The following is a 9457-nucleotide window of genomic DNA, read 5'->3' on the forward strand; positions in this document are numbered from 1 at the left end:
TATTTGTCTGTACTTTTTGAATTCATTAAAGATTTTTAGAGAAGAAAAATGCATCGGAAAGAAAAAATAATGACAATGTAAAACTTTGTAAAGTTCTAATAGCTTTAATGTAATTTAAAAAAAAAAAAATAGAGTGTGCAGTACTTAAGTTTTGGGGGTATAGCTCAGTGGCAGAGCATTTGACTGCAGATTAAGAGGTCCTTGGTTCAACTCCAAGTGCCCCCTGAAGATAAATCTTTTTAAACCAAATAATTCTAGCTTTATTACTTGTTTATCCATTAAAACATTTTAGGCATATAACGTTGAATGCATATTGATGTGCTTTCTTCATATGAAATCTATTTAAAAAATCAGCCAAAAGGTCGAAAAACGTTGTCTGTAAAAAGTCAATGTAAAAAATCTATAAGATAATACTTTTAGCACTTTGGAAGACTCTAAAACTAAGAATTGACTTGTAAAATAAAAATTCCTGATTATTTGTCTGTACTTTTTGAATTCATTAAAGATTTTTAGAGAAGAAAAATGCATCGGAAAGAAAAAATAATCACAATGTAAAGCTTTGTAAAGTTCTTATAGCTTTAATGTAATTTAAAAAAAAAAAAAAAGAGTGTGCATTACTTAAGATTTGGGGGTATAGCTCAGTGGCAGAGCATTTGACTGCAGATTAAGAAGTCCTTGGTTCAACTTCAAGTGTGCCCTGAAGATAAGTCTTTTTAAACCAAATAATCCTTGCTTTATTACTTGTTTATCCATTAAAACATTTTAGGCATATAACGTTGAATACATATTGATGTGCTTTCTGCATATGAAATCTATTTAAAAAATCAGCCAAAAGGTCGAAAAACATTGTCTGTAAAAAGTCAATGTAAAAAATCTATAAGATGATACTTTTAGCACTTTGGAAGACTCTAAAACTAAGAATTGACTTGTAAAATAAAAATTCCTGATTATTTGTCTGTACTTTTTGAATTCATTAAAGATTTTTAGAGAAGAAAAATGCATCGGAAAGAAAAAATAATCACAATGTAAAACTTTGTAAAGTTCTTATAGCTTTAATGTAATTTAAAAAAAAAAAAATGAGTGTGCATTACTTAAGATTTGGGGGTATAGCTCAGTGGCAGAGCATTTGACTGCAGATTAAGAAGTCCTTGGTTCAACTTCAAGTGTCCCCTGAAGATAAATCTTTTTAAACCAAATAATCCTTGCTTTATTACTTGTTTATCCATTAAAACATTTTAGGCATATAACGTTGAATGCATATTGATGTGCTTTCTGCATATGAAATCTATTTAAAAAATCAGCCAAAAGGTCGAAAAACATTGTCTGTAAAAAGTCAATGTAAAAAATCTATAAGATGATACTTTTAGCACTTTGGAAGACTCTAAAACTAAGAATTGACTTGTAAAATAAAAATTCCTGATTATTTGTCTGTACTTTTTGAATTCATTAAAGATTTTTAGAGAAGAAAAATGCATCGGAAAGAAAAAATAATCACAATGTAAAACTTTGTAAAGTTCTTATAGCTTTAATGTAATTTAAAAAAAAAAAAAAGAGTGTGCAGTACTTAAGTTTTGGGGGTATAGCTCAGTGGCAGAGCATTTGACTGCAGATCAAGAGGTCCTTGGTACAGCTCCGAGTGCCCCCTGAAGATAAGTCTTTTTAAACCAAATAATCCTTGCTTTATTACTTGTTTATCCATTAAAACATTTTAGGCATATAACGTTGAATGCATATTGATGTGCTTTCTTCATATGAAATCTATTTAAAAAATCAGCCAAAAGGTCGAAAAACGTTGTCTGTAAAAAGTCAATGTAAAAAATCTATAAGATGATACTTTTAGCACTTTGGAAGACTCTAAAACTAAGAATTGACTTGTAAAATAAAAATTCCTGATTATTTTGTCTGTACTTTTTGAATTCATTAAAGATTTTTAGAGAAGAAAAATGCATCGGAAAGAAAAAATAATCACAATGTAAAACTTTGTAAAGTTCTAATAGCTTTAATGTAATTTAAAAAAAAAAAAAAGAGTGTGCAGTACTTAAGTTTTGGGGGTATATCTCAGTGGCAGAGCATTTGACTGCAGATTAAGAGGTCCTTGGTTCAACTCCAAGTGCCCCCTGAAGATAAATCTTTTTAAACCAAATAATTCTAGCTTTATTACTTGTTTATCCATTAAAACATTTTAGGCATATAACGTTGAATGCATATTGATGTGCTTTCTTCATATGAAATCTATTTAAAAAATCAGCCAAAAGGTCGAAAAACGTTGTCTGTAAAAAGTCAATGTAAAAAATCTATAAGATAATACTTTTAGCACTTTGGAAGACTCTAAAACTAAGAATTGACTTGTAAAATAAAAATTCCTGATTATTTGTCTGTACTTTTTGAATTCATTAAAGATTTTTAGAGAAGAAAAATGCATCGGAAAGAAAAAATAATCACAATGTAAAGCTTTGTAAAGTTCTTATAGCTTTAATGTAATTTAAAAAAAAAAAAAAAGAGTGTGCATTACTTAAGATTTGGGGGTATAGCTCAGTGGCAGAGCATTTGACTGCAGATTAAGAAGTCCTTGGTTCAACTTCAAGTGTCCCCTGAAGATAAGTCTTTTTAAACCAAATAATCCTTGCTTTATTACTTGTTTATCCATTAAAACATTTTAGGCATATAACGTTGAATACATATTGATGTGCTTTCTGCATATGAAATCTATTTAAAAAATCAGCCAAAAGGTCGAAAAACATTGTCTGTAAAAAGTCAATGTAAAAAATCTATAAGATGATACTTTTAGCACTTTGGAAGACTCTAAAACTAAGAATTGACTTGTAAAATAAAAATTCCTGATTATTTGTCTGTACTTTTTGAATTCATTAAAGATTTTTAGAGAAGAAAAATGCATCGGAAAGAAAAAATAATCACAATGTAAAACTTTGTAAAGTTCTTATAGCTTTAATGTAATTTAAAAAAAAAAAAGAGTGTGCAGTACTTAAGTTTTGGGGGTATAGCTCAGTGGCAGAGCATTTGACTGCAGATTAAGAGGTCCTTGGTTCAACTCCAAGTGCCCCCTGAAGATAAATCTTTTTAAACCAAATAATTCTAGCTTTATTACTTGTTTATCCATTAAAACATTTTAGGCATATAACGTTGAATGCATATTGATGTGCTTTCTTCATATGAAATCTATTTAAAAAATCAGCCAAAAGGTCGAAAAACGTTGTCTGTAAAAAGTCAATGTAAAAAATCTATAAGATAATACTTTTAGCACTTTGGAAGACTCTAAAACTAAGAATTGACTTGTAAAATAAAAATTCCTGATTATTTGTCTGTACTTTTTGAATTCATTAAAGATTTTTAGAGAAGAAAAATGCATCGGAAAGAAAAAATAATCACAATGTAAAGCTTTGTAAAGTTCTTATAGCTTTAATGTAATTTAAAAAAAAAAAAAAAGAGTGTGCATTACTTAAGATTTGGGGGTATAGCTCAGTGGCAGAGCATTTGACTGCAGATTAAGAAGTCCTTGGTTCAACTTCAAGTGTCCCCTGAAGATAAGTCTTTTTAAACCAAATAATCCTTGCTTTATTACTTGTTTATCCATTAAAACATTTTAGGCATATAACGTTGAATACATATTGATGTGCTTTCTGCATATGAAATCTATTTAAAAAATCAGCCAAAAGGTCGAAAAACATTGTCTGTAAAAAGTCAATGTAAAAAATCTATAAGATGATACTTTTAGCACTTTGGAAGACTCTAAAACTAAGAATTGACTTGTAAAATAAAAATTCCTGATTATTTGTCTGTACTTTTTGAATTCATTAAAGATTTTTAGAGAAGAAAAATGCATCGGAAAGAAAAAATAATCACAATGTAAAACTTTGTAAAGTTCTTATAGCTTTAATGTAATTTAAAAAAAAAAAAGAGTGTGCAGTACTTAAGTTTTGGGGGTATAGCTCAGTGGCAGAGCATTTGACTGCAGATCAAGAGGTCCTTGGTACAGCTCCGAGTGCCCCCTGAAGATAAGTCTTTTTAAACCAAATAATCCTTGCTTTATTACTTGTTTATCCATTAAAACATTTTAGGCATATAACGTTGAATGCATATTGATGTGCTTTCTTCATATGAAATCTATTTAAAAAATCAGCCAAAAGGTCGAAAAACGTTGTCTGTAAAAAGTCAATGTAAAAAATCTATAAGATGATACTTTTAGCACTTTGGAAGATTCTAAAACTAAGAATTGACTTGTAAAATAAAAATTCCTGATTATTTGTCTGTACTTTTTGAATTCATTAAAGATTTTTAGAGAAGAAAAATGCATCGGAAAGAAAAAATAATCACAATGTAAAATTTTGTAAAGTTCTTATAGCTTTAATGTAATTGAAAAAAAAAAAAAAAAGAGTGTGCAGTACTTAAGTTTTGGGGGTATATCTCAGTGGCAGAGCATTTGCCTGCAGATCAAGAGGTCCTTGGTTCAACTCCAATTGCCCCCTGAAGATAAATCTTTTTAACCCAAATAATTCTTGCTTTATTACTTGTTTATCCATTAAAACATTTTAGGCATATAACGTTGAATGCATATTGATGTGCTTTCTTCATATGAAATCTATTTAAAAAATCAGCCAAAAGGTCGAAAAACGTTGTCTGTAAAAAGTCAATGTAAAAAATCTATAAGATGATACTTTTAGCACTTTGGAAGACTCTAAAACTAAGAATTGACTTGTAAAATAAAAATTCCTGATTATTTGTCTGTACTTTTTGAATTCATTAAAGATTTTTAGAGAAGAAAAATGCATCGGAAAGAAAAAATAATCACAATGTAAAACTTTGTAAAGTTCTTGTAGCTTTAATGTAATTTAAAAAAAAAAAAAAAGAGTGTGCGGTACTTAAGTTTTGGGGGTATATCTCAGTGGCAGAGCATTTGACTGCAGATCACTAGGTCCTTGGTTCAACTCCGAGTGCCCCCTAAAGATAAATCTTTTTTAACCAAATAATCCTTGTTTTATTGTTTATCCATTAAAACATTTTAGGCATATAACGTTGAGTGCATATTGATGTGCTTTCTTCATATGAAATCTAATTAAAAAATCAGCCAAAGGTCGAAAAACATTGTCTGTAAAAAGTCAATGTAAAAAATCTATAAGATGATACTTTTAGCACTTTGGAAGACTCTTAAACTAAGAATTGACTTGTAAAATAAAAATTCCTGATAATTTGTCTGTACTTTTTGAATTCATTAAAGATTTTTAGAGAAGAAAAATGCATCGGAAAGAAAAAATAATCACAATGTAAAACTTTGTAAAGTTCTTATAGCTTTAATGTAAATAAAAAAAAAAAAAGAGTGTGCAGTATTTAAGTTTTGGGGGTATAGCTCAGTGGCAGAGCATTTGATTGCAGATCATAAAGTCCTTGGTTCAACTCCGAGTGCCACCTGAAGATAAGTCTTTTTAAACCAAATAATCCTTGCTTTATTACTTGTTTATCCATTAAAACATTTTAGGCATATAACGTTGAATGCATATTGATGTGCTTTCTTCATATGAAATCTATTTAAAAAATCAGCCAAAAGGTCGAAAAACGTTGTCTGTAAAAAGTCAATGTAAAAAATCTATAAGATGATACTTTTAGCACTTTGGAAGACTCTAAAACTAAGAATTGACTTGTAAAATAAAAATTCCTGATTATTTGTCTGTACTTTTTGAATTTATTAAAGATTTTTAGAGAACAAAAATGCATCGGAAAGAAAAAATAATCACAATGTAAAGCTTTGTAAAGTTCTTATAGCTTTAATGTAATTTAAAAAAAAAAGAGTGTGCATTACTTAAGTTTTGGGGGTATAGCTCAGTGGCAGAACATTTGACTGCAGATTAAGAAGTCCTTGGTTCAACTCCGAGTGCCCCCTGAAGATAAATCTTTTTAAACAAAATAATTCTTGCTTTATTACTTGTTTATCCATTAAAACATTTTAGGCATATAACGTTGAATGCATATTGATGTGCTTTCTTCATATGAAATCTATTTAAAAAATCAGCCAAAAGGTCGAAAAAAGTTGTCTGTAAAATGTCAATGTAAAAAATCTATAAGATGATACTTTTAGCTCTTTGGAAGACTCTAAAACTAAGAATTGACTTGTAAAATAAAAATTCCTGATTATTTGTCTGTACTTTTTGAATTCATTAAAGATTTTTAGAGAAGAAAAATGCATCGGAAAGAAAAAATAATCACAATATAAAACTTTGTAAAGTTCTTATAGCTTTAATGTAATTTAAAAAAAAAAAAAAAAGAGTGTGCAGTACTTAAGTTTTGGGGGTATGGCTCAGTGGCAGAGCATTTGACTGCAGTTCAAGAGGTCCTTGGTTCAACTCCAAGTGCCCCCTGAAAATAAATCTTTTTAAAACAAATAATCCTTGCTTTATTACTTGTTTATCCATTAAAACATTTTAGGCATATAACGTTGAATGCATATTGATGTGCTTTCTTCATATGAAATCTATTTAAAAAATCAGCCAAAAGGTCGAAAAACGTTGTCTGTAAAAAGTCAATGTATAAAATCTATAAGATGATACTTTTAGCACTTTGGAAGACTCTAAAACTAAGAATTGACTTGTGAAATAAAAATTCCTGATTATTTGTCTGTACTTTTTGAATTCACTAAAGATTTTTAGAGAAGAAAAATGCATCGGAAAGAAAAAATAATCACAAGTAAAACTTTGTAAAGTTCTTATAGCTTTAATGTAATTTAAAAAAAAAAAAAAAAGAGTGTGCAGTACTTAAGTTTTGGGGGTATAGCTCAGTGGCAGAGCATTTGACTGCAGATCAAGAGGTCCTTGGTTCAACTCCAAGTGCCCCCTGAAGATAATTGTTTTTAAACCAAATAATTCTTGCTTTATTACTTGTTTATCCATTAAAACATTTTAGGCATATAACGTTGAATGCATATTGATGTGCTTTCTTCATATGAAATCTATTTAAAAAATCAGCCAAAAGGTCGAAAAACGTTGTCTGTAAAATGTCAATGTAAAAAATCTATAAGATGATACTTTTAGCTCTTTGGAAGACTCTAAAACTAAGAATTGGCTTGTAAAATAAAAATTCCTGATTATTTGTCTGTACTTTTTGAATTCATTAAAGATTTTTAGAGAAGAAAAATGCATTGGAAAGAAAAAATAATCACAATGTAAAACTTTGTAAAGTTCTTATAGCTTTAATGTAATTTAAAAAAAAAAAAAAAAGAGTGTGCCGTACTTAAGTTTTGGGGGTATATCTCAGTGGCAGAGCATTTGACTGCAGATCAAGAGGTCGTTGGTTCAACTCCAAGTGCCCCCTGAAGATATATCTTTTTAAACCAAATAATCCTTGCTTTATTACTTGTTTATCCATTAAAACATTTTAATCATATAACGTTGAATGCATATTGATGTGCTTTCTTCATATGAAATCTATTTAAAAAATCAGCCAAAAGGTCGAAAAACGTTGTCTGTAAAAAGTCAATGTAAAAAATCTATAAGATGATACTTTTAGCACTTTGGAAGATTCTAAAACTAAGAATTGACTTGTAAAATAAAAATTCCTGATTATTTGTCTGTACTTTTTGAATTCATTAAAGATTTTTAGAGAAGAAAAATGCATCGGAAAGAAAAAATAATCACAAGTAAAACTTTGTAAAGTTCTTATAGCTTTAATATAATTTAAAAAAAAAAAAAAGAGTGTACAGTACTTAAGTTTTGGGGGTATAGCTCAGTGGCAGAGCATTTGACTGCAGATCAAGAGGTCCTTGGCTCAACTCCAAGTTCCCCCTGAAGATAAATCTTTTTAAACCAAATAATTCTTGATTTATTTCTTGTTTATCCATTAAAACATTTTAGGCATATAACGTTGAATGCATATTGATGTGCTTTATTCATATGAAATCTATTTAAAAAAATTAGCCAAAAGGTCAAAAAACCTTGTCTGTAAAAGTCAATGTAAAAAATCTATAAGATGATACTTTTAGCACTTTGGAAGACTCTAAAACTAAGAATTGACTTGCAAAATAAAAATTCCTGATTATTTGTCTGTACTTTTTGAATTCATTAAAGATTATTAGAGAAGAAAAATGCATCGGAAAGAAAAAAATAATCACAATGTAAAACTTTGTAAAGTTCTTCTAGCTTTAATTTAATAAAAAATAAAAAAGACTGTGAATTATTTAAGTTTCGTGGGTATAGCTAAGTGGTAGAGAATTTGACTGCAGATGAAGTGGTCCTTGGTTCAACTCTGAGTGCCCCCTGAAGATAATTATCTTTAAACTAAATATTTCTTGCTTTATTACTTGTTTATCCATTAAAATGCATATTGATGTGCTTTCTTCATATGAAATCTATTTAAAAAATCAGCCAAAAGGTCGAAAAACCTTGTCTGTAAAAAGTCAATGTAAAAAATCTATAAGATGATACTTTTAGCACTTTGGAAGACTTTAAAACTAAGAATTGACTTGTAAAATAAAAATTCCTGATTATTTGTCTGTACTTTTTGAATTCATTAAAGATTATTAGAGAAGAAAAATGCATCGGAAAGAAAAAAATAATCACAATGTAAAACTTTGTAAAGTTCTGATAGCTTTACTGTAATTAAAAAAAAAAAAAAAAAGAGTGTGCACAATCTAAGTTTTGAGGGTATAGCTCAGTGGTAGAGCATTTGACTGCAGATCACGAGGTCCTTGGTTCAACTCCGAGTGCCCTCTGACAATAAAACTTTTTAAATCAAATAATTCTTTCTTTATTAATTGTTTATCCATTAAAACATTTTAGGCATACAATGCTGAATGCATATTGATGTGCTTTCTTTATATGAAATCTATTTAAAAAATGAGCCAAAAGGTCAAAAAACCTTGTCTGTAAAAAGTCAATGTAAAAAATCTATAAGATGATACTTTTAGCACTTTGGAAGACTCTAAAACTAAGAATTGATTTGTAAAATAAAAATTCCTGATTATTTGTCTGTACTTTTTGAATTCATTAAATATTATTAGTAGTGTTGAGCGATACCTTCCGATATCGGGAAATATCGGATCGGATTGGATCGGACCGATACCGAAAAAGTATCGGATATCGCCGATTCCGATACCGGAAACCAATGCAAGTCAATGGGACAGAAATATCAGAATGAAAATAACCCCTTTCTTTCCTTGTAGGTTAATTCTACATGAAGGAAAACAATTAAGAATAATGTAGAATGTATTGGGGGAGGTGGGGGAGACAATAAAGGCATAGAGGTTTAGCCCAATCAAATGGAATAGCAGGAATTAATATTTTTTTTAAGACGTTCTGAGTTACGGAAATATTGACTATGTTAAGTATTTCAATATTTTGTCAGATATTTTTGTTTCACTACTTCCATGCTCTTCACCTTCTTTTTTAATTCTCCCACACTTTCTCCTTCATCATCCTCAGCATCTTTTTCATCCTCTTCTTCTTCACCTTCTTCA

The 9457-nt window shown here is 29.1% G+C and overlaps 5 non-coding genes across 5 annotated transcripts; all 5 read left to right on the forward strand.

Annotated features, from left to right (window-relative positions):
* The first annotated feature begins 153 nt into the window (after positions 1 to 153).
* On the forward strand, positions 154 to 225 carry TRNAC-GCA (transfer RNA cysteine (anticodon GCA)). Its single transcript has one exon. It is a non-coding gene; the product is annotated as a tRNA-Cys (tRNA).
* Positions 226 to 2992: 2767 nt separating this feature from the next.
* On the forward strand, positions 2993 to 3064 carry TRNAC-GCA (transfer RNA cysteine (anticodon GCA)). The gene has a single exon. It is a non-coding gene; the product is annotated as a tRNA-Cys (tRNA).
* A 3232-nt stretch (positions 3065 to 6296) lies between these two features.
* Positions 6297 to 6368, forward strand: TRNAC-GCA (transfer RNA cysteine (anticodon GCA)). The gene has a single exon. It is a non-coding gene; the product is annotated as a tRNA-Cys (tRNA).
* Positions 6369 to 6770: 402 nt separating this feature from the next.
* TRNAC-GCA (transfer RNA cysteine (anticodon GCA)) lies at positions 6771 to 6842 on the forward strand. Its single transcript has one exon. It is a non-coding gene; the product is annotated as a tRNA-Cys (tRNA).
* A 1799-nt stretch (positions 6843 to 8641) lies between these two features.
* On the forward strand, positions 8642 to 8713 carry TRNAC-GCA (transfer RNA cysteine (anticodon GCA)). Its single transcript has one exon. It is a non-coding gene; the product is annotated as a tRNA-Cys (tRNA).
* The last annotated feature ends 744 nt before the right edge of the window (positions 8714 to 9457 follow it).

The sequence above is a fragment of the Phyllobates terribilis genome, unplaced genomic scaffold, assembly GCF_046119375.1.
Source record: "Phyllobates terribilis strain yellow unplaced genomic scaffold, ASM4611937v1 Scaffold_1__5_contigs__length_1240528914, whole genome shotgun sequence".
Taxonomy (NCBI): Eukaryota; Metazoa; Chordata; class Amphibia; order Anura; family Dendrobatidae; genus Phyllobates; species Phyllobates terribilis.